The 26,058-nt window shown below is 39.5% G+C and overlaps 1 long non-coding RNA gene across 3 annotated transcripts in view; it reads left to right on the top strand.

Annotated features, from left to right (window-relative positions):
* Window positions 1-26,058, top strand: part of LOC109269487 (uncharacterized) — a 172,099-nt gene that overhangs the window by 52,446 nt on the left and 93,595 nt on the right. The gene's annotated exons all lie outside the window — the stretch shown is intronic.

Below are 26,058 nucleotides of genomic sequence, written 5' to 3'. Positions count from 1 at the left end.
AGAGTTCCAGAGTGCATTTTTTTTCCTCCTGGATAATGTTGGTTGATGGATGACTGATTAGAGAGTTAAAAATAAAGAGATAACATGATTGACAACTCATAAATACCAGGGATTGTCAGGAGTACTGAAATCTCCTTGGTGGATTTTGCATATTTTATTTTTGGTGGAGAAAGGAGTCAGGGAGAGAGAAGGAGAGGCAAGAGACAGAGACAGAGACAGAGGGGGAGGGAGACGCCCAGAGAAAATGAAGACAACATTTCCATCTGGGGTTTGTGCTTTTCTGAGTGCCGACTCATTTTGATAGATTATTAGAAAACTCATATTTGCTCATAAATGTGAAAAAATAGCAAATGTAAAATTTGCAAATTTATTCCTAAATGTAGTTAAATTCATAAATATTTAGACATTTTCTGTAAAGCTTCTAATTTATAACCTTTACATGAATCTATAATTTGGTATAAAAGCTTCTAAATGCAGTAGTAATGTCACAAACGTCTATAAATATTCACATCTCATTTACAAATGTTCTGCAAACCATGAGCTGAAGAAATTGTGAATGCAAACCATTTTTCAGGTGGATTTCTGCCTAGGTGACTCAGGACAATGAACAATGAAAATCTTCAAGAGATCATTTCGAGACTGTGACTTCAGTCTGTTGCCTGGATGGCCTGAAACTTTTTTATTAAGAATAATTAGAAAAAGTTATAGATGGAACTAAGAATGAATGAGCAAATTCAAATATAAAAGTTAAAAATCAAGGTCCGGGAAAGTCTGGAATAAGATTTATAAAGATACACCAGACAATCCCAGGTAGAATAGTGAGTCTTTGAATGAAATTTTCTGAGGCTCACTTTTTCATCTGTAAAACGGTAATAATACATTTTTCATAAAGTTTTTTTTTTCATAATAGTCAGGATTATGAGAATAACAGACAGTAAACTCAAAAGTGCTTAAGAAATGAGAAACAAAAACTTGGTGGCTGACATCCCAGAAAACTTCAAGCCTGTCTAGATGCAGGGGCTGAAATTGCGACTCTGCCTCCTCTACCCAGCCCCAGCACCCGCCCCCCCCCACCCCCACCCCCCCCCCCGGCCCCGCCCCACCCCCACCCGGCCCCGCCCCACCCCTGTCTCATGCACATGCACGCACGCGTGCACATGCTTGAATGCGTTCGCTTCTGGTCCCTTTCTGGGTGCCGTGCTTTCTTTTCCACCCTCTCAGCTCTACTTTTCCAGGTTTATTTCACCCCTACACACAGTGACCCCAATAGAAAGAGTTACTTTTTTCCAATTGTTCCACTGAAGATCCCCTGACAAATTATCCTAAGATTGACTTGAACATTTGTCTGTCCCAGAACCTGTCACGATGTCCAGAATGGAATACCCAGCAGATGGCCATGCTGGGTCCTGTTCTCACCCATGAAGCCAGGGGAACTTGGGGTCATGTGAACAGAGTGGAAAGCCCTAGGCCTGGTATGGGAGCTGTCACCAGAAAAAGAGGGTTCTCTTTACATGAATAAAATGAAGCAATAAAATGATATATTCTCTTTACATGATAAAACGAAGCAACATATGCAAGACTTGAGCACAGCGATTGGTGCACAATAAACCCTCAGTTATTTCCACCACTAGCCAGTAATTAATGCTGTTAACTCACTTTTCCCTGTAGAAAGAAGAGGAAAGGGTTTAGAGTAGGAAAGAGAGAAGGTTTGAATGGGTCTTCCTTCTCAAAACTGTCCGGAGAGTCTCAGGAAACCAGATTTTTCCTCTGATTTCTCTAACAACACCGCCTGGGGTCATGCATGGCCTGTCCTATCAACACGAATCCATGAAGCCTCTATGACGTCCACGGTGCCAGGAAGTCAGGAGTAAATCCTCATGGGTGTGTTGGGCAGTATCAATACATAACCACAGAGCAGAGGCTTTCTCTCTGATGGCTTGTCACTATCTAGAACAAATCCCCCTTTATGGAACCAAGCTCCATATTTCTTGGGTTTGGCCATACTTTTAGGGCTGTGTGGCAGGAAATGTTGCTTTGTGAGGTTGACTGCAGAGAATTTGGGAAATATTTCTATAGCTTCGGCAACATGTGTTCAGCTGGATGCCGGGTCACTCCACCTAACCCTCTTGGACTCATTTGCTTTTCTATCGGTGCCCTCCAATAACCTGTGCCTTACATTTATCTGTTGAACAAATTAGCACCATAAATGCTTCCTTTTTTTCCCCAAGTGTATTTTTTTTCAATCTTCAAGGAGTTTCTTTTACTGCCAGTAGCCTAGAATTTGGTAAAGAATTCTTTACCCATCAAGTCCCTATTCTCCATTTAATTATCTTTTAAATATTTTTGCTTTGTGTTTACCTTTCCACACTGAAAGTCTAGAATCTTTTTAGTCTCTTCCCTTAAGAAACCCTCTAGCCCTTTCATTTTAGCCATTCCCCTCTGAGTTGTCTCTGCTGCTGGTCCATTTTTGTCTAGGTGTGGTGAACAGAGTATGTACATGTACATGTATTACTGTGATTGCTGGAGTTACTCGCCCCAAATCATGCCATAGTTTTTACCTGTTGACCCTCAACCCCCAATAGTCTTCCATTTCTTTAACCCAACTGCTATCTCTAAGATATTTTCTTGCTTTCTCCTTTTGAATAAAAACATATCCCCTTCTTAGTGTTCCCACTATTTTTTTGGAAAACAGGGTCATGGTTGGTGTCCACCATATAGGGTTATGTGGAGAAAATCTTGAAGCGAATGTAGAGAATGTTGAACACTTTTCTGGTGTGTGGACAGCCCTTAGTAAACATTGACAAACATTATGATTTTGATCATTACTATCAGAACAGCTCAGTGGAAGTTTGAGAACCCTCTTATGAAATTAGTGTCTGAGTTGTACATGAGCCCTTTACTTGAGTGACTCTTCTAGATTATAACCTTAAAAAGTGGAAGATTTCAGTGTGTGAAGCATCTGCGTATAAAAATAACGACTGTTTTGTAGACATAGATTTTGCTAAAAAAAGTGCACATAATGAAAATAAGGAGTTGGACTTTACAGATCTTAAAAGAAAAAAAAAGTAATTCCAAGAAGAGAAATATAGAAGCAACTAGCTGAAGGTCAGTTGAGAAGTTGGCATAGAATACAAAATATTGGTCCTGCTCTGGGTTTTTAGTTTCTTCCATAATGCAAAAATTGTCTTTCAGTCATGGTGTAGTCTTTCTTGGAATCCTCATTTTAATTCTGTAACATTTATATTCCAGGAGTAACAGCAAATCTGCTGATTACTTATGAAAGCAGGGGGAAAAAACATTTGCAATTACAGTCAAAATTAAAGTTATTTTCTAATCTTCTCATCTTTTTTAAGGAATGAGAAACTTTAAATATGGTCAACGTAGCACATTTTAAGTGTCAAACTTACTGAATTTTTCTAAGCCAATCGAATAATAATCTTCTGTAAAAACAGTGAGCATCCTACAGAATTTTTATCATTTGACCTGTTTAATATAAGTTGAAAAATTCCTCTTGTGTAAGTACCATTGCATAATGCTGTATGCTGAGCTATTAAGATATATTTAGTAATTCCATTAGAACTGCACCATCGAGCAGGGCAGAGCATATGGAAAGAAGTTGGTGAAAAACTGATTAAACATTTATATCAAGTACATTTTGATTTAACTCACATAAATAATTCATTTTTATGTTTTCTTTCTTTCAAAATAAACCTTTTTGACACCTGCTGTGCTAAAAATAATGCTATCATGGCTGTAATAAAGAAAGTCTTAAAGCACGCAGCAATGACATCATCTGGTACCCGTGCAGATACTAAATTGTCAGCACATAAGTGTAGTAAAGTAAGACTTGGCATTATTTATTATTTATTTAGTGCCTTAAAAATATACCAGGCTTAGTGAAAGCACCTGGCTGAATTTGAATATAGCATTTGTCTCCAGGAAAGCCAAAAATTAAAAGGCTCACAAAGACACACAAGAAAACTTCAGAGAGAGCCATAAAGATATGGAATCCCATTCTTTCCTTGGAGCATGAGAATGAAGCGGAGAGATGAGTGAATGAACTGAAGCAAAGACCCTGAGAGGTGGATGTTTCCCTTTACAATGGGAAGAGAGGAAGATGGGTAAGAAGATAATAGCTGGTGACTACATGTGGCCACAGCATCATTCTAGAATGGTAATTCCCAAAGTAGGAGACAAAAACTACTGGGAGCACAAGGGGTGTTGTCGAGTGGACCATAGGCATCGTATTGACTAGTAATGAATCCCATCATCATCAAAAAAAGATCTTCTTTCAATATTTCTGGGCAAGTCTAGGAGAAATATTTAGCTGGCACTACTCTGTTCCTAACATCCCTACGGCACTATCCAGTCTTCTTTTTCTACAAATAGGCAAGGCTGAATGCTCAGAGCCTCTCTGGGCAGTGGAATAGTAGATAGTATCACCTAACTAAAATTGAGTAACATTCCTTTACTCTAGTTTTACCTACACGTGGAACGCGATCGTTTTCCACGCACGGCATGATATAAAATTACCTTTAACAACATTCGGGCAGAAACATGAATCTATTTAATGAAAATTGTTATGTAAATAAGAGTAGATCACAGAGGCGGGTGGAATTACAATGACACTTGCAAACAAGCCCCCAACAGCTGGCTGATACTGGCAGGATCTACCGAAGGAAAAGCTCGAGGCTGAGTATAAAGAGGCCCTTCTCTGTTGTGCTTCACTGTGGACCAAGAATACGCAGATGATGGCGATGGATAGCCTTCCAGACTCCCCTTAAGCCGACACTTCCCACACATGCCAAAAAGGCATGACTGATTGCAGGGTTGCTTATTGGTGAGATCCCGTTAAAGAAAACGTATTTATTCTGGAGGAAAACACATTTAAGCACCACAATTGATATTGGGAAAGAACACCTCCCATTTGGCACTCGCAAACCCGGATAGCATCTGCCTAACCAAATATTTGTATGAGTTAATTTTGTTGTGAGGGCTTCACTTAGAGAGGATGATTTTCCTTCATAATGCAGTCTTTCAAAAATTCAAAAATAAAATTCCGTATAATCATTATCATGTCTATTAGAATCCAGTATTGGCACACGTTTCTCTGGATTACATTAATTCAGCTGAAAAGGAAAATGCCCGGGATTAGGGCCATAGAAACATTGCAGCTACTTTCCTCTCTGCTCCTGGAAGGGCGCTGAGCAGGAATGATCATGGGGAGAAGTGTAGGAATACCTCATTTGAAGCAGTGCTGCACTTGGAAAATAAAAATACTAGATTACACTTATTATTTAAAATAAATTTTCTCCACGTCTACCAAGTTAATGCGTTTTTTGTTTTTAAAATCTTGCACACTATAAAAGACCCAGAGCAAATGAACGATTATCTCATTATTCCGAGACAAACACTGTTAGGATTTTGACATGTGTTTTCAGATGGGGTTGTCTTCTCATCTTCCCTGTAGGACTTTATACCAGCCTATTAAAAAAAAAATCCCACATCAATTAATATTCCTCTTGAGCAGCAGTTTGTGTACCATGAGCAATGTTTAGGCAGTGGATGTAGAGGACAGTGGGTTATCTGGGACATTTTAATCAGGGAAGTTTAACTCTCATGTTCTTTCCATATTAGGATTGCACATAAGATTTCATTTGGTTAGAAGAATGAGAAAATGCTTTCTTCAATCATGGTTTTCATGGCTTCTTAATTTCCATAATTTAACCAATTCTCCATTTTAAAATTTATGGCTGTTCCTAATTCTTTGCTATTATAGATAGAAATTCCCATAAACATCTCATTTATAAATATTTAGAAATATAAATACAACATTGAAATGGAATTTTTGGTTAAAGAGTGTGAACCTATTAAGGTTAATTTCCTCAGAAATGAAATATCAATTTTCTCTCCCACCAGCAGTATGTGAGTGTACGTTTCCTACAACTTTATCTTCATTGAGCATAATTCCTCTTAAATCTTTCCATTACATTTTAAATAAGAAATGTTCTATTTACTTAAAATGTTCGAATGTGAATAAGAACGCTCAGCAAATAACTTAAAAGGAACTTAATATTTTTCATTAATTGATGCTTACACTTCAATGGGATCTGGAGAGCAAAATTACAATGATGTAGAAGTCATGCTTTCTTAATTAGTACTTCTATTCCATTATGTATGGTTGTTTATATAATGCCTTCTTCTTCTAGAATGTAAAGTAAAAATTCAAGTTGGCATTCCATTCTCTGATGTGTGTACTGAGTGTAAAAAAACCCAGGTATTCTGCATCAGTCATCCATAAGTTATTGGATACACACTCTATACATATCTCTACTCAAGTTAATGAGTATTTATATAATAGAATCATTCTATCTTCATTAGTGTCTAGAATTAACAACCCTCTCCATATACAATACTTCCTTAGTTCATATATCGCCACTATAATATTGATGGCATACTGTCTTACAGTATAGTACTCTGTACATATCTTATCTCTCCTAAATCCTATGAAATTTATCTGTAAATCCCTCAGAGTGGTTAATCAAAAAACTCGATTTATGTTTCAATAAACTTATTTGTTCGATAAATATTTCCTGAACACCTACTATGTACCAGAATTATGATAGTCAGGTTATAACCACAGCAGCAAATAGGAGGGATCCAGTTCCTGCTACTGTGGGCTTTCCATACTGTGGGGTAAGCAAATGTTAATTAACTACATAAATATTTATAGAATTCCAATTGACTTAAGTACCATAAACGTAACGGGTACAACGAGAAGATAGAAGAGGGCAGGCATGATGGCGGCAGCAGTGATTGTGGTCATGAGAAGCCAAAGAGAGGAGAGAATCTGTGCGGAGGCTGTTGAATTACAGTAATGGTGGTAATGTTGAAACAAGAAAAGTAATCACTTATGCTACTGTGTCTCTAATAGGAGCAGTCATATAAATATTTACATCAAAACAGAAATATTGACAAGGCAGAGTCACCTGATTTGCTTTTCATTAATATCATTTAACTATTGCATAGATTTTAATTGTACAGCATTTGATGCTTATGCCCTCACACACCCACACACATAGTTACTCTTCAAAGCCCTACTCAACTAGAAAGGTAGATCTGTTTTTACAAGAATCGGGAACTCATATATCAGAAGTTGCCTCTGAATTCAGAGGTCTCACCAGATTCTAATCTAAATTCTCCTGAAGAGGGGATGAGAACAGAGGTTGATCAAATGCCCCATTTTATGGAGGTTCCTTGGTACCACCTTCCAGCAGTTGGGAATCCTTGCGTGGGAAAGGTCTGGAAGCTTCATTATTACTCCTTGCTAGTTTCTGACTGAAGCAGAACTCTCTGAACTGTGCCAGAATAGACTGATGTCTCCCCAGCTCCTTCCCACTCAGTTGATATGGTGACGGCTATGGACTAGCAAACAACAGAAATTTCATCGTACTTTTTTGGTTCTAGACAACTTCTCCCTTAGTGCCGTAATAGTGCCCTCTGAACACCTCAGCATCATCCTGTGATACATGCTCGAACTTTGCTTGAGGCATAAACCTTATCTTGAATTTAACTGATGGAAAGAAATGGTGGCGTTTTGAGATAGCATCAGGAGTCTGAGATTTGAGTCAGATGATCTTTCTTCGTGTTGCCTTGTGTTATATTTTTAGGCTATCGCTAGGTGGTTTTTTTTTTTTTTTCCTTCACAAAGTAAAACATGTTTTTATTAAAATCATATACAGAATATACCTTTGCCCCAAGTCCTTATGCGTGTTTATTTTACTGCATGATCTGTTTTCTTAGGGAAACACAAGGAGGGGGGGAACTGCTAAATTGGATATTAGCTTTTATAAAGTTTATTACATGGCTGTGAATACAGAATCAGGAGAAAGAAAATTTGGCAGACTTCTTACTGTAGAGACAAAAGTTGCTGTCTAGCTCTACAGGGAGACTCTTGGTAGGAGTGAATTTTGTCTTGAGTGATGGATATATTGGTCAATGGCTTGGACAATCTTAGTTGTTTTTTTTCATCACCAATGCACATATAAAATAGAATATTTACATCAATCCATCACTGCATATTTTGCAGAGAAAATATGACACTTATTAGGTCATCTTATATTGTTACAGATAAAAATCGATGCTAGCTGGTAGCAGACATTTATAGGTTTATCTTTACTCTCTGTCCAGGAGTTGTATGCCTACTGATGTATCGTGTCAAGTCAGAGAATTAGTTCCCCAAACCTCAACACTTTATGGAACGTGTTTCTTTCATCTCAAGCCTTTTTTTTCTTCCGTGTGTAGTAAAACAATAGAATTAGTTTTAATTATTAGTAACAGATAAATTCCAGATATCGAGTGCCTTAAATAGTATTGACATTCATTTTTCTGTCTCAGTGGCTTTAGACTACAATTCTGCAATATTCAAAGTACTTTCATAGTCATCTTCTTCCTTGATTCCTACAACAGTTCTGGGAATGGGAGCAAAATAGATGTTTGAAAGTGAATAAGCTCGGGATCAAAGGCGATTGGTATTATTCCCACCTCGGAAAATTGCACCAGCCCAAAAGAAGAGTCCAGACTTCGGTGAAAGCATTGGGAGTATGGAGTCCTTCTGCCTGTGGCCTATTGGCTCATTAGAAAAATATCTGAGCCATCAACATATAGATCTTGCATGAGCTGAATAAGGCCCAGACAGGTGGGGAAGTAGAATGAATATAAATTCATAATCCCTCAAAGTTGTCCAGTAAATATAATTTCAGTGAGTTATTTGATTAAACCTGGTACTGCCATTCTTGGCTGGAAATTCTTTCAAAAGAACTTCTGTCCACCGGAGATTGTCAATATTGAAAATAACCGGTATGAAACGGCTTATAAATTGCACGGGGTCCTTACTCTTCGTCTGATCTCTAGAGGTAGTCAAGTAGAAACAGGAGAAAGAACATGGACATTGGACCCAAAAAGAATGAAATCTGGGCTATGGCTTTGCCACTTCCTTGCTGTATAGACCTGAACAAGTTATTTAACACCCTGGTCTTTGGCTCACAGAGTTGTTATGCTTGTCTGATGAAATAAGGTCTGTGAATGTACACAGCACAGTGCTTGGCAGTATGCAGGCGCTCTCTAAAAGGTCACTCTTACTACTCAAAGGAGACTAAGGTAGAGTCCAACCACGCCATCTCTTTCGCTGAACGCAAGTCTAGAAATAGACGGAAAGGGGTCAAAGAAGTTAAGAGATTCCAGATGTAGCCAAAGCCACAGGGTGGTAGAAGGTTGTCTGAGAGCCTGGATGCCAGAAAGAAAGTGGGAACCAGAAAAAGGAAAACTACCGCCACCTCACCCAGCTGCTACTTGGTCCTCTTTTGCTTTTTTTTTTTTAATCTTTGAACTACTTAATAAACACTAATTAACCCTGTGCCCCGTGAGACAGACTTGCCTAGAGCACCATGCTCTTAAGAACCACACACATCTCCTGTAATTGACTCAGTTATCCTCATTGCCTGGGACATCAGTAAAGCTGTCTTTTGCATCTTAGGACCATAGAGAAAAACTTGCATAAATGTGTCTGTATCTGACCTCATGAAATTGAGAGTTTGGTCCAAGTGCAGCAGAGAACAGATAACCATCCTTCTAGCGCAAAAAGTTCCCTGACTTAAATAAGTAGAAGAGGTTTGAGCCAAAATTATTCCTTAAGCATTATGAAAAAAAAATAAACGAGCAAAAGCTAGCACCTAAAACATCATAACCATGGATAGATTTATATGTATAAGACACGTTTGATTCTGCATGCATGTTCAAACCTGCTGAAGACACATAGGTCACTGTAAAGTCCCTTTTCTGTCTCTGTGGCCAAAGCGACTGCAAAGGATCTTTCAAGCTCAGACTGTGCAGTATTAAAATTTTACTTCTTGTGCTGTCTTTTCTGCCAAGCACCTGCTATCTCTAGAGTCTTCTTGCATATGTCTGCTTTATAGGGTTTTCTGTTTATTTTTGCATGTTTATGTACCTCAGGTAGATCACCTTCTCGTTGAAGACAGGAACCTGGTAGTTCCTGGTTTGATTCCTCCTTATTGCCTGGTCTGGGGAGAGGCACACTGTGAAGCCCTCTGAATTATGATTGGCCCCAGTCCTATTTGACATATACATGGTCATTCACCTGGGTTTCTCTACCCTGTGTATGGCTTGTGCTCCTACTCTCTCCATGACCTGCACTCCCCTTCCATTTCTATTGTCCATCCATACCTCAGGGCCCACCTCTAGCATCAACTTCTTCAACACCTTGGTCCAAAGATTCTGTCCACTGGATCATCCCTTTTCCTGGATTCAGATCACGCTGCCCAGCATAACATACAATTACCCCCAGTTGCTTCATGGTTTCTGGATTTATTTCTACAACCCAGTGCCTTAAGGAGAAATGCTTTTGTCTGAAATGTCTTTCATTGATTGATTCAGCAAATATATGTCTTTTGTTATCCCCAGTTGCCTAACCAGTGCATGATAGAAATGTAGTAGATACTCAGTAAGTACCAGTTGTTTGGTCAGAGCTGTGACAATTTCCAACAAGGGTCTAATCTCCAGTAAAAGCCTTTTCTTGGATTTTACTAAGAAAGCGATTCTTAGTTTTAAGTTGCACTTGCTTTATGTATCTGTCTAAATATTTTACCTTGCATTTCTTGTTAAAATAAGACAGCCATTTGGGGGCCATTAAAAGGGAAAGGGGGATAAATATTATGTTGTTGGTATAGTTGTCACTGTGGCATGTGTTTCTTGCTTCTGTCCCGGCGTTTGACACTCCTCCCCTGATGTACCCACTGCCCATCTCTGCAGCCCCTTCCCTCCCCACTTTGCCCTCTGACCACTATTTCCTAGACACTCTCACATCTTTGAATTCCTGTAACGCACCATGCCCTCTCTGGCTTTTAGGTCTTTCTACACAGGCTGTGGAATCTCAAAGAATTATCTCCCAACTCCAGCCCCTCTTATCTCCTTCCTCCTATCTCGCTCTGACAGATCTTTCTGGATTCAGCTTGAATGTCACTTTTTCTGGAGTGTCGTTTCTGATGCTGCAGCCTCTAAGGAGATGCAAACTCCCAGCACACGTTATACTTCCCCAGTGGTAAGATGTCATCTGTTGTCAATGCCTGAATGCTAAACTTGAGGAGTCAAGTCCTGTGGCTGTTTTTATTACCGTTAATATCATCAGAGCCCACCCAGCACCAGATAGAGATGATGTACTCATTACCTCCTAGCGAATGAAGAATCGTAAGGGATCTGTACGAGGGAGTATGAGGTTCTGCTTCTCCCAACTAAGGCAAATAGCAGGTTTCTGTTGGTCTGTTCATTCCCTATTTTTATCCTGTACAGTTAAGTTTACTTACTTTTAATTCTTTATTTATTTATTTTTTAAGTTCTGGAACACCCCCCCCCCCCCCCCCCGGACATAAAATCACATTAATCATAATCCTTGTTTCATTTTGAATTGCCTGATTGGAGAAAATCTGGCAAGCGTTTTTCTAGAACAACACAGTTCTTTGTAGGATGGCACGGTCTCTTTGAACATTTTCCAAGTGTGTGCCCATTTAAATATTTACTTGGAAGTGCCTTTTGTTTTTAAGAAACTTATTTGGAAATTCTGAGCGCAAATTATGGCTATGTAATCCATTTGGACAAAAGCAAGCTGGTTGCCGGGTTACCATTTTAAATGGGCTCATAAAATAGCGCTTGGTAATATCACTTTAATCCAGTGTTTACTGTACCTGGCAACTGTCCTCCTCGTAAGCCTCAAAAGTATGTAGATAGGATGTGGTTTCTAATGACCAAGGGACCACCACCGCTCGGCAAATAGGATTAGAGGCAAGACTAAGACGTTTTGCTACCCATAACGTGCATTTAAATATAAGCGTTAAATTTGGCACACCGGACGAAGTTTCTCTTATGTAGATGAGTGCTTTTCTTGCCTGGAATATTTTATTTATCGGAATCGTAGAAGGGCTACTTAACACTTCAGGCAGCGCTGTCGTATTTGGTTCTGCTTCCGAAGACGTGCGGAAGCGAGGACCAGCAGCTCGGGGAGAACTCCGCGCGCGGCTCCGCCTGCAGGTGGGTGGACAGCCGCGCGGCGCCCCTGCAGCTGCGAGTCTCTGGCACGCGGCTCGGGCGCCTCAGCTGTGCTCAGAGCCCGGAAATAGACACTTTTCCCCTCGCTTCCTTTCCTGACTCACCTCAAATGTAACGAGACTTTTCACTTACAAAAAGCACAGCTTGCTTTATTTTTGTGCTGGCAGAGTCACCTCCTAACGTTAGAGTGTCAAGGACTAAAGGCACACCCGTTTGATCCCTCCTCCTCCGCTGGACCCCACAGACGTGGCCCATGGGCCCGTTGTGGGCCACATGCCTTCAGTCTCAGGAATCTCTGAGTCTCCTTCTGAAACAAATAGCTGCCCTTCCCGAGACCTTTTGGAAAGAGTTGAGGAGAGGGATCGTGTGCAAAAGTTCCTGTTAATAGTTTTGTGCAGTGAGGAACAGGTCCCCCCGTCCCCCCACCCCGGTTGTTTTGTTTCTGGGTTTTCTTTTGTTTTGTTGTTTGTTTGTTTCGTGTGTGTGTGTGTGTGTGTGTGTGTGTGTGTGTGTGTGTGTGTTTTGGCTTATAGCAGGATCTGCCTAGTTAGTCACCAACTGTTTGCCTTTGCCTTCTGGGCGCCCAGCGAGACCACACGACCCAGCCTCTCTCGAGGCTAGGAGCAGCTGTGGGATTAAATCTTGGCCAGTGTCATGTAGGCAGAAGTGATGTGCACCGTTTCCAGCCCTGGCCAGTAAAATCTCCCGCCCAACCCTCCGCACTCTGCCTCCTGCCTGTGGGGACGGTGTTGGGGTCTCCAAGGCTTTGAATAGAAGGAGCCGGGGTCGAAATGTCCCGCTGGACCGTGACGTGAGCAAGAAATCAACTTGTATTGTGTAAAGCGGTCGAGGGGGTGGTTGTTGGAGCAGTGAACCCAACCTGACAATTGCAGAGCTCTTTAACCCCGGTGACCTTCACGAACTCATGAAAACCCGTGAAAATGGCCACCGTGAAAGAAAAGCAGCCGTCAACAGTCAAGGTAACGTGCAGCCTGAATGAGGAGGGTGGAGCGAAGCCGGAGTAGCTGCCGGCCCTCCTTCCCCTGCCCCTGCCCCTTTGGAACAGCTGTGGTAGGACAGGAAGCCCTTGTCACCTTCCCCCTGCTGTATTTTGCGAATGTAGTACTGACCTCTTCACAAATGCTCCCGCACACCGCTTGTACCCTTTAAAAGCGTACGTGCGTCGATAGTTTTGACTCGTACCGTGGAGGCGATTCTACTCGTGTACTTCTCTTCCTCCCTTCCGCGCGAGAAACGTTTTCTCTAATGCGGGGAGTGGATCTCTTTGGCCTCAGGACCTCAGGCTCATCACAGGCTTTGGGGATCACAAGACGTGTCTGTGAAAATGGTGTCTCTCCGGTTGTATTCGTTGGACATGCTTGCAATTCTTTGTTTAAGCTTAAAAATATGTCCAAGAAGAAAAAGAAAGAAAAAAAAGAAAAAAAGAAAAAGACCCCACACATCAAGCGTAGATTTGGCAACGATTCAGTTAATCTGATCACTGTAGCCAGAGAGACCAGGTAATTCAAGCTGAAAATGAAAATTCACTTAGATAAGGCCTTTTCAGTTAGGGCCACACAGGAACATCTGCCGGCTTGTAGGCTGTCAAGATTTTGAAGAAGTGTTTTATTTTCTTGGGAAGTACAGGTGTACAAGTATCCAAGTACTTGAAATAACCTTTTCTCTCCCCAGATAGCCTTGGGCAACCAGGTCCCAGAAAGGAAGCAGGCATTTCCCCTCCGAAAAGGGTTAAGCTTTCTCTCAGGAAGGGGGAAATCCTTATTATTTTTTTTTCTCCAGCGATATTACAGCCTTAAAAATATCTCAGCCACAGTAGAGTTGGTTGTCTTTTAGCACCTGCGTTGGTGAATCTCACAAGGCCCCTAAATTCAATTTTTAAAAATTGACTCTAAAATTTTCAAAGGGCTCTGGGATGGGGAAAATTGGAGCTTAGAATCCAAAAGGGGCTGTGGAGGAAACAGTGGAAATTTAAACTGCCTTCTGTGTGCACAGCTGCCCCGTTAATAATGCTCTTGCCCAGGAACATCTGCCTCGGGCCTCACCACACAGCCAGGGTGCAGGCCGAGGGTTCAGTAACGCGTACGGTGATGGGGGATTATCCTGTGTGCGCTCTCTCCTGGAACTGTGGCGGGTTCCAAATGGAACTGTTGATGATCCAGAAACAAAGTAGACTCCCTTCCAGGAAGCTGTAATAAGGAGATTAAGAAACTATGGAGGCCTACGAACATTTTCCATGTTACTTAGAACTTGACCGGACTTAGCTTTAATCAAAGTTAATCAACCCATGTGAGGCAGATCAGAGAAGAGATCCAAACAGGGCTGAATGCTAATGCAGAGGGGCACCAAGGCCCTTACTGGTAATAGGCAAGAAAGCCTCTTTCTCCAAATGTGAGAGATGCTCTCCTGTGCACGGCCATATGTCTGCCGCAATCTGCAGCCTTATGGATGAAGAACTCTCTCGACCCCAAGGCACTATGTTGAACATGGAACAAAATTGACAGTGCCCAAGGGGGGAGGGCATTCGCTGCGTTTCAAAGACAATTGAAATATTTTAGTAACCAAGGTGTTAGTAAATGGATATGCCACTGGTGTTGATTGCGTCCTACATTATTTGTTCAAAGGAGAAAGAACAGCAAGGTGTTTCTTTTTTTTTTTTTTTTTTTTTTAATTTTCTAAAATTGACCACTGTGACAGCAAGGGTTTAATTTTCTTTCAAAACACAAGAACACTGACATGTCCGAATATTAACGTTCTTTGCAAAGTCACAATTGGGGAGGCTTTGCACACACCCCGGTAAAATTGCCATTTTTCAAATAATGTTCGGGACTTTTCCTCAGAAGGGCCTGCAGAAACTGTGGGATATTGTATTAAATACTCAAGAGTTGTCACTCTCCATGTATGTACTATGGATATGATTATTTTCTAAATAGCCAAAAGTTATAAACGTATGTGTAATAATTAAGTATATGATCAAAGTGTTGCATTTGCAGGGAAAGGGACTGTTTAACTTTAGAAGCAACAAAATTAAACTTTTTAACCAAAATTAACTTGGCTAATTTGCAAAAAAAAAAACAAAACAGTGATCTAAAAAGAGTTCTCGAAATGCTTTGCACTCTGGTAAAATTCTAGAATATGTGGTTAGCTCTCAAAGGTGATTTGACAGGGAAATAATTTATTTGGATGTTTGCACTCTGGCATAATTGTTGAAAAGGTAAGTGTGATGGAGTTTAAGGAGGGCTTCCTGATACCCACTTTCAGTAATGAAGTATTAGGTAATCTGCACAGCTTCCTGTTGAGGACAATGAGCATGGGTGAATTACAGAGCCAAGATTTTGAAGAAGACAGACACTCAAAGAGAAGAATGCAGCGTTTGCGGCCACTTTTCCTCCATCAGTTCCAAAATAGGTGGCTCAGTAGCCAAGGAGACTCGATGTTCATAGACGGTTGTATGGAGTGAAGGGGGCAAAAGCTAGAATAAAGGAGCTGCTGGTGGTGCTGGTAAAACACCAGTATTTCGAATAAAAATCCCAAAGATGTCTAGAGTAAGCATTCTAGGAGTAAGGGTGAACCAGAAGCATGCAGTATCTCAAAGGGATTGAAGTTCAGATCTAAATTAGAAAAATTCTTTTTTTTTTTTAATGTTTATTTATTTTTGAGAGAGACAGAGAAGAGAGAAAGAGCAGGGGAGAAAGAGAGGACAGAGAGAGGGGACAGAGGAGCCAAACTGAGCTCCATGCTGACAGTAGGGAGCCTGATGTGGGGCTCAAACTCACAAACCGGAACCGTGAGATCATGACCTGAGTTGAAGTTCGATGCTTAACTGACTTAGCCCCCCAGGTGCCCCTAAATTAGCAGAATTCTTAAAAATAGACTAAGATATGGGGGCGCCTGGGTGGCTCATTTGGTTAAGCATCTGACTTCAGCTCAGGTCATGATCTCAAGGTTTGGGAGTTTGAGCCCCGCGTCAGGCTCTGTGCTGACAGCTCAGAGCCTGGAGCCTGCTTCGGATTCTGTGTCTCCCTCTCTCTCCCTGCCCTTCCCCTACTCATACTCTGTCTCTCTCTCTCTCTCTCTCTCTCAAAAATAAATAAACATTAAAAAAAAATTTCAAGAATAGACTAAGATGTGCCTGTATTGCTAGTGTGCATAGTTTCCTGCAAAAAGTCATCATAAATCATCTCTAAGGGAAGGTAACATCATACAAAGCTAACTTTATCCTGTAATTTTGCATGTACAATGTTCAGCAAGCAATCAGAAATAATCAGGCACATGAAGAGACAAGAAAACATGAAGGGAAAATGGACCATAGAAACAAACACTCTGAACTACAGATACAGACTTCAGAATAACTACGTTTGATATATTTTAGGAGATAACAGATATTAGTGAAAAGTTAACTAGAAATCTGGAAACTATCTTTTAAAAAAACTACATAGAAATCAGGAACCCGATTGGGGTAACAGCCTATTAGACACAATTGAAGAATCAGCAAGTCAATCATAATGTAGATCAGAAGAAAATATGAGAAAAAATGAGGAAAAAATGAGAAAAAAATGAGAAATGAAAAATGAGAACAAATAGGAGAGTGTTTTCCTGAAGAAAACATCAAGTTCCATACTCAAGGGAAATCATAAACCCCAATGAAAATTAAAAAAAAAAATAAAATTGCACCCAGATGCATCGAAGTAAAACTGCTAAAACTCAACAGGAGAACAAAATGTCTGAAAAACAGGGTAGGGGAAAAAAAGAAAAGAAGAAAGATTTAGACTGACAACTATCTTCTGGAAAAAACAAACAAACCAAAACCAATGGAAATCCGATGAAAATACATTAACATCTTTAAAGAAAAGAAAACAAGTAATTGCCACTGTTATTTCAGAGCCAGTGAAAACTCCTCTAAGAATAAAGGTAAAATAAAGGCTAAAATGTAGAAAGTAATAATGATAAAAACAAATTCATCACAACCAGACCCGAACTAAAATACTAACAAGTGTTTTTCAGGCAGAAGGAAAGCAATCCCAGGTGAAAAGGTACAGATTCAGGAGGACTTAAGCAGCAAAACATCACCCACAACAACAGAAAGTAGATATATGAGCAAATCTAAATTGATGCCAATTTTAATAAACAGTATGAATAATGTCTCAAGGAGTTTCAAATAGGCAGAGAAGTTAGATACAGAAAAACAATGGTCAGTGGTGTTCAAGGGTTCTAAGGTCCTCATGTTGGCAGAGTTAAAATTAGTACTTTATGCAACAGCTTGAATTAATCTACAGTGCACATGGTCATCTCTAGGATAAACAGAAAAAGAATAGGAAGTTAATCACAGTGAATTACAAGTTGAATATAAGTTGAATTATGCAGTTTTTGTCTTTCTGTTACTGGCTTATATCACTTAGCATAATAACATCAAGATTCATCTATGTTGCTGCATATTGTTAAATTTCCTTCTTTTTAAGGCTGAATAGTGTAGATACTATGGAAAACACCTACACCATTTTGCATTCCCACCAACTAAAATAGTCAATTCATTGAATCAAAGAATGGAATAATGGTTCCCAGGATCTGGAGGCGGGGGGCAAGGAAAATGGGCAGTTACTAATCAAAGCACAAATCAGCTGTACAACACTGTACACTTAAAAATTGTGTAGTGTGTATTGTGCATTTAAAAATTAGTTAAGGGGGTACATCTCATATTAAGTATTCTTACCACAATAAAATAATAAATAAAATAAGATATAACAAAATAGGTTGAACTGGAATAATTGTTAAATATAGCAAATAATTCCAAAAGAAAGCAGGGGTGGGGGGCTGGGGGAGAGAAAAAAGCAGGCAGAGCAAAGAAAAAGCAAATAGATAATTGATTTAGACAAAAATGTATTAGTAATTGCATTAATGTAAATAGGATAAACAATATTGAACAGGAGATTCTGACTAGTTAAATATGACTAGAAAATAAAAAGTATAAGGTTTGGAAAGAAAGAAAGAAAGCTATTATTATCAATAGATGGTATAATATATATGTCAAAATCCAAACAACCTAGAGATAAATTGTGGGAATAATAGATGAGATTAGCAAAATTGCTGAATGTAAGAGCAATTTTAAAATCAATTTCTTTCTTTCTTTTTTTAATTCAGATGTTGCTTTCCAAATAAAAAGACTGTGGTTTCTACCTTGGAAACTCTTTCTTAGGCACAGGGTCTCTCTCCCTCTCTTATTTTCTCTCTGGTTGCCCACTTCTAGGGAAATCAGAAGCCATCTTGTGAGGCAGCCCTGTGGACAGGCTCGTGGAGCAAAGGTCTTCCAACATGAGTCAGCTTAGAAGTGAAGTTGTATTCTTATACATTAACAAAATTATTTGGAATACAAAATTTAAGAAAAAATGAACTACCCTCAAAAATGCTATTAGTAGAAATAAATCTAATGAGAAATGTGCATGACCGAAACTCAACACAATCCAAATATTTATCAACAGTAGAATTGAAATAAATTCATATATACATACATACACATATATGTATGTATATGTGTGTGTATATTCATATACCATGGAATTCTATACAGGAACAAAAGGAAATGAATCACAATCACACGTAATAAGATGGATTAATCTTAGAAACATGGCACTGAAAGGCAAGACTCAAAAATACGCACTCAAAAATTCCACTTACATAAATGCTATAAACAGACAAAACTAAGCTATAATGTTAGAACTCAACAGAGCAGTTAGCTTGGGAGTTCAAGGTAGTACTTGGGAAGGTTCATAAGATGCTGGGATGCTGACAAAATTCTATTGACAAAATTCTATTTCTTGATTTGGGTTGAAGTGTCTGATCAGTAGGTGGGCAGGCCTGGGGATTGAGTCCACGGTGACCAGAAGGAATCCTGGTTCTGGGAGGGCACAAGAGGCTAAGGGGCCACTGGCAAGGGTCTCGTATCTGTGTCCTTGGAGGCTGGTCTGGTGCTGGGGCAAGTAGGAGCTTGGGTTCACAGGAGCCACTCGGTGATGGTATGGGCCTGGTGGTGGGGTCCATGGTGAAGTTGGGAGCTCACTTCACTCTCCTTTTCATGTGGGGTGGGTGTCTCCCTTCATACTGGGCCACCCCTGCTTGGAGTGAAGGGGGTAACTTGAAATTGTTTTCCTATGCACCTCAATGCATCTTTTCTAATTTCTGTGCTTCATCCAGGTGCTATAGCCCCTCACATAGAATGCTGAGCTCTTGTGAAGATATTTTTGTGTGCAGGTAGCCACTCAAATTGGTGTTTCTGGGAGAGGATGAGCACTAGAAGTTCCTATGTTGCCATCTTGTTGATGTTAATCCCACAACTCACTACACTTATCTTCCATGACGAAAGTGATTTAAATCACTATTTTTTTTAGTAACAATTCTCAAAACTTTCGTTTATAAACATAGAGTTTTAAAAATAGTTTTTTAACATCTTTGCAAATAAATTACACAATTAATTATACTAGGAAACAAAATATACTAAAAGTAATTAAAAGTCTTACTGTCCCAGGGGGTAATATTATGACCAGTTATTATTCTATAAATTTAGTTAGTCAGTCTTCAGGTAGACAAACAACTTTTAATTTATTTCTCCAACATTCAATATTTAGCAAGTGTTGTGCTCTCTTAGAAGCTGCACCTTGAACACAAAGATAAATAACATATAGATTATGACTGAGCAACTCACATTCGATGTAAGAAAAATAGTCAAAAAATTCATTCAGTCATCCGCTCCAAATTTATTGAGTACTACCAGATGATGGATAGTCAAAGGTGAATGATCTTCATGGCCTCTGCTCTTGAAGAGCACACAATCTAGAGAGCACAATACATTCCCATAACATGGTTTGCGTTTTATGATGGAGGGCAGAAAAAGAAACAGCTGACTCCTACTGGGCAAAACAGTGGTCAGGAGGAGGTGACAGTTTGAGCCGTGTCCTAAAGGATGAGTAGAAATAACATTATGGACACAGACCAGACACCAGAAGCGAGGTGGATAAAGACGATGAAGGGAGAAGAGGCTGAGAGGTAAAGAGGAGCCAGACAGCCAGTGACCTTTTACCATCATGCTAAACACGTTGGACTTTATCTTTTTGGCCTCACAAGATTATCAGACAATTTTAAGGAGAGTAGCGATATTTTCATGTTGCATTTTAGAAATACAACTCTAATGGCAGTGTGGCAGATGTTCAGAACACCAGGACAGCCTAGAAGCCATGAACGTGACATAAGGGATGGAGACACTTGGGATGGAAGCCTGAAGACTGTGCCGACTGCTTGCGCGTGGTGAGGGAAAGGGCTGGGTTTTTAGTGGTGCCCTTCTGGCTATGGGACAAGCAAGGGCAGAGAGGAAATGTCCTTAAGTTAAGCTTGTACTTGTTGAATTTTAAGTGTCAAAGGAATAAACAGACAAGGGTGACCTGGAGGGCAAGGACCACATTTAAGTCGCAATAGATTTTTAACATAAATCTGTAGCAATAGATTTTTAACATAAATCCGTAACCTTTTTTTTCTGATAGATAACAATAAGAAAATCCTCAGAGTTAGAAACTAAATGTGTTTATGTTAATGTTACCCTTTTCCAGTGGAAGCCTAATAAACCTTTTAGAACAAAAGGTAATTCTGTGGACCCTTTGGGCTATTTCCTCCACAAAGAGCTCTATGAATACGGAAAGCTCCTACCCCCTCCCTAAGAGTCAGAAATATCCTCCTCTAAACATCCCACTCTTAACACTGACCACAAAACAATTCTCCAAAAAAGATTTTAGGTTGGATCGGACAATAAAATAAGGTGTATAATTTTGAAATGTTTTTTAATGTTTATTTTTTTATTTTGAAAGAGAGAGCAGGGGAGTGGGGCAGAGAGAGAGAGGGAGAGAGAGAATCCCAAGCAGAGCTCGATCCACATCCGGGACATCATGACCTGAGCCAAAATGAAGAGTTGGATGCTTAACCGGCTGAGGCATCCAGGTGGCCCTATAATTTTGAAATTGTAAAGAGCTGAGAACTTATCTTGAACTTAGCTCCTACATCGGCCTTCTCTCCCTCCCTTCATGCAGTTGCTAGTACAAAAGTCTTATTTAAATTTTTTTTAATGTTTCTTTATTTGAGAGAGAGAGAGAGAGAGAGAGAGAGAGAGAGAGAGAGAGAGAGTGGGGGAGGGACAGAGAGAGAGGGAGAAACAGAATCTGAAATAGGTTCCAGTCTCTGAGCTGTCAGCACAGACCCAGACAGGGCCTTGAACCCACAGAATGCGAGATCATGACCTGAGCCAAAGTCTGACGCTTAACCCACTGAGCCACTCAGGCGCCCCAAGAGAGTCTTACTTTAAAATTTTAAATTCTCTAACCTTATTTTCCAAAAACAAATATTTTCATCATCCTATGTGCTGTTATTTCTTTCTTGAATAGTCACTTAATTTTTTCTCCTGAGTAGATGTTATTTCCCTAATGATATCATCAACTCATTGAGAGTGTGTCTTAAGTGTCTTTGTATCTTCTGAGGCCCTCAATATAGCACTGTGCACAGAGTCTATGCTCAGGAAGATTTGCTGATGGTTATTTGATATGTTATTTTAACTAATAAAATAGTGTTACTAACTGCTTTTAATATGTCAAAGTTGAAACTTAAGCCTCAAGTCTTGGATTTGACAAATAAGATGTCTGGATTTTCAAAGTGCTTATAACTGTTTTGGAACATGCATATCATTTCCCTCACAAAATCGGCTCTCTTAATTTTTTGTTAGTGCATTCTCTGAATTATAAAAGGAAAAGAAGTCTAATACATAAAGGGGTGGTAACTCAGGTTTTGATAGAGTGTTAATACTGATTTTTGCCCTCTGCTATTGAACCTGACGGTTTGCCAAAGAAAAGAACAAAAGCCACAAATCCCACAGTGACCTCATTCACGTCCTGTTAAGCCAGCTGCTTGTCTTAGTCATCAGGTGGAGAGCCAGAACATCTATAAAGGCCATAGGGCCTTTGCAATGGATTGAAAACAGGTCATTTTTAGTGAACCTTGGGACAGATATGCTCAGGCACGTTGCTATTGTCAAGGGATCTTCCACAATCTCTTTTGACTTTACAAATTGTGATTGAAGCATGTCACCAAATTAAGGAAGGACAAAAAATGATTTTTGGAATCAACCAGGTCTCTTCCTTGAATATTAAAGAGTTTTGTGAGACCTCTTGCATGCATGAAATCTTGCTTCTACAGAGGAAACTCGATTTTCTCCCCAGAAGGGATTACTGTCCTTGTAGATGATCAGCGGAGCATGAAGAACCTAGTCATCAAACAATGATGGTGACATTTATGGGTCTGGGCTGTTGTCTACCCATTGGGACATGAAATTCAAAGGTGGTAAAACTGATAGGATTTTAAGGTAGCTCTCTAGGCAAAATAACACAAAAGCGACACTACCTTCATTCAAACTGAGTGTTAAAATAAACCATTTCTCACCCAGACAGCTCCCTCAACAGTACCTAAAGTAAGGGTTACTGCAGACAAGCCTCTGAATCACCACGCCTTCGAAGTCTGTCTGTCTTTATGTAGATAGATGGCCTGACTCTTTCACTGCGTGTTGGTTATAGTAACATGTGAAGTCCTAGGATGTTCAAGATAGTTAATTCAAATACTTCATGCTTTATTTACTCTACTTTTAAATGATTTTTTAAAGTACCAGTCATCCGTCAAATCCATAAAACTGAGGCGTCAATTGGTCCAGTTCTTTGGTTGCTGTTATGTGTTTATTGAATAAGCCACAACGTATCAAACATAATACAGACAAAGTCCACTTTAAGCTTACAAGCTAAATTGACTTAAGCATCACTCATAAAAACCAAACCAAACAAACAAACAAAAACAGTCCTATGCAAGCACGTACTGATCAAATTTTAAAGTTGGTATGTGGAGGGTGGACTTGAGTGAATGCCATGGGGGAAACGATTGCTAAAAAGGAATTTGTGAGAAGTGAAAGTCTTCGTTTGACTTGACTGTTCTGAGATTTCACTTGTAAAGTGTGGTTGATGAAAAGTCTTAAACGTTAGATGTCAGAACGTCGGGCTCTGCAGAATAAAGTAAAACGATCCATCTAGAAAAACACAAATCCAAAACAAACGGTCTCAAACCAGATCTCTCAATTAAAATACAAACCTAACTTAGAAATTGGGCAAGATTGCTAATTACTTGGTCACTTTGCTCTGTATTAATCACATGAGTAACTCTGGAAGTAAGCCAAAGCAGCATTTCCTTCCGCTCTTGATTGTTTACATGCTGTGTAATTGAATTACGCGTACACTTGCGCTCACACTTCTGAGGGTGTGGCTATCAGTTCAACCCCCAAACCTCACACAAACCGTGTGATGCCCAAGTCTTTCTGCTCTGAGGACCTTGAAGCACATTTCCAAGGTGTTTGTCCTAGAAATGGAAGGCTATGCACGGGCGGGGTGATTTGTTCCTCTCTGACAGAGGTGGAGCTTTCTACAAAATCTCAGACTCAAGGGTTCTACTGTTGCTTTCTGGAACTCATCAGTGTATCACATTTCTTTTCTGATACAGAACAAAAATAGCAAAATCATTAGTTATGGCTCAGAAGAAGCTGCTGGTTTTACAGTGCTTAAAGAGCTTATTTTAGAAATAATGATATTACTGTGTAGTCACTGTATTTACATTGGCTTATGATCTAGGCAAGATCCTCTTCCTATAGCCTTCGATTGTTTACAAAACACTTTTACATTTCCTATCTCATTAGACTCTCATGTTTCCCCTTTGAAGTGACTCTTACTGTCTGTATTTAACAGATGAGGAAAATAAAGCTCAGGAGATTGACTTGCCCAACCTCATCAGTTCATACAGACCCCCAACTTAAATGTCAGTGTCCTGATTCTATATACTTAAATATAAATATATATAAAATATGTAACATTTACATTTATATTTGATATATTTAAATATATTTAATCTGTAATATAGATTCTGTATTATAATATACATTTATATTTAATATATTGAAATATAAATATATATACAAATGATATCTGCTAGAATCCAGAGAATAATCATGCGGTGGAACGTTTCCAGAACTTGAAAGATCAATTCATAATATACTAAAGTGCAATCTTTTTTTTTTTTTTTAACTGTTTATTTACTTTTGAGACAGAGAGAGACAGAGGATGAACAGGGTAGGGTCAGAGAGAGAGAAGGAGACACAGAATCTGAAACAGGCTCCAGGCTCTGAGCTGTCAGCACAGAGCCCGACGCGGGGCTCGAACTCACGAGCCGTGAGATCATGACCTGAGCCGAAGTTGGACACTTAACCGACTGAGCCACCCAGGCGCCCCTAAAGTGCAATCTTAAGAACAGGCTTAAAAGGTGATGGTTCTAATGGGCTTTTTAGCAAACAGGATCTGTCATGGGTTGCAGCAAGATTTGGTTCCCTTCTTGCATGAATTTAGTCCTCTTCTCTCACTGCCCTGGCTGCTGGAGATGAAGTGGATGAAATGGCCAGGGCACTCCAAGGGCAACAGTGGCTTGGACTTCACCTTTGGATACATATTGAGCCCAGACTTTTTCTCAGTGGAGATGCTACAAGAATAAAAGAAACATAACCCACAGGGTGACAAATTGAACTTTTCCATGGTAATGACAATAGTTTACCAGCATGAAAGCCAGAGTGGGTCAGATTCATCTTTGTTCCAAAAGGTCGTGGCAGTGGCTGAACTGGTAATGCAAACCTTTCTCAGGTTAGTCCCATCTGACTGAAATACTCCAGTTTTTTTGAACTATACATGATAAAGTGCTCTTGCTGTGGAGAATTGGGGGTGAGGGAAAGAGATCAAAAGGAGTTTGTTTACACAAATTTACTCCCACGTGTCCTAAATTATGCCCCCAAAATAATCATTTAAGCTGTTCCACACAAAGAATTTGTAAGCAAACACATTTGCAGAATTGCTTTTTTTTTTTTTTTAATGGAAGAGTTAAGGGGGAAAAAAAATGAAAGCTTAAGCAGTGATTAGTGGCTTTCCAGCTCTGCTTCAAAAATATCAGATATTTTTACTGAAGAGAAGACTCACACAAATTTAGTCCAACCTCAGATTTCTGTGCACTCCTTACAAGATATAGTCAATCTTCATTATTCCATGTTTGTAAATTGACCTACTTGCTAAACTTTCCTTGTAACTCCCAAATCAATACTTATGATACTTTTGAGGTCATTCACAGATATGTGCTGAGCAGTGAAAACTTTGAATCACCCATTGTACACGTGCCCAGCCAAGACAGAACAAGACAACATTCTATTTTCCTATTTCAACCATCATACTGTATACAAGTGTCCTTTTTGCAGTCTGTTGAGTACCAGATTTCTTTGTGGTTTTTTGTTTTTGTTTTTGTTGGTGATTTTGCTATTTAAAATATCCCTCAAGCATAGTGAAGTGTTGTCTATTACTGTTAAGCACAAGAAGATTGGTGGTGTGCCTTAAGAAGAAAATATGTCTCTTAGATAAGCTTGGTTCAAGCATGGGTTAATGAATCAACAATATATATTAAATACGGTGTCTTTAAAGGGAAACACATATCAAACAAGGGTATGCATTAATTGGTTGATGAAAATGTGACCGGAGGTTTGCAGGAGTCTTATCCTGTCAGAGATGATTCAGTGCTTGCTAATTCTGTGTTTCCAGTGACTTTGTAGAACATACGACTACAGCAAATAATGATAACTGGCTATAGTTTTTGTTTCTGGTATCCAGAATTATTAATCAGACAAAAAGTAAGAAGAAATAATTTATGTTACCACTTAGAATGACAGGAATTGTAGCTACAAAACCAAAATTGTGAATGTTGTCATAGGTTTCAAAGCCCATTTTAAACGTATGGAACCTTGAGAGATATGTGCATATATATGTTTCAGAAACA

Source organism: Panthera pardus, unplaced genomic scaffold (assembly GCF_024362965.1).
Source record: "Panthera pardus isolate Hobbes unplaced genomic scaffold, ASM2436296v1 HiC_scaffold_7, whole genome shotgun sequence".
Classification (NCBI taxonomy): Eukaryota; Metazoa; Chordata; class Mammalia; order Carnivora; family Felidae; genus Panthera; species Panthera pardus.
Note: the sequence above shows the minus strand (reverse complement) of the source record. Positions and strands in the feature narration are given on the sequence as shown.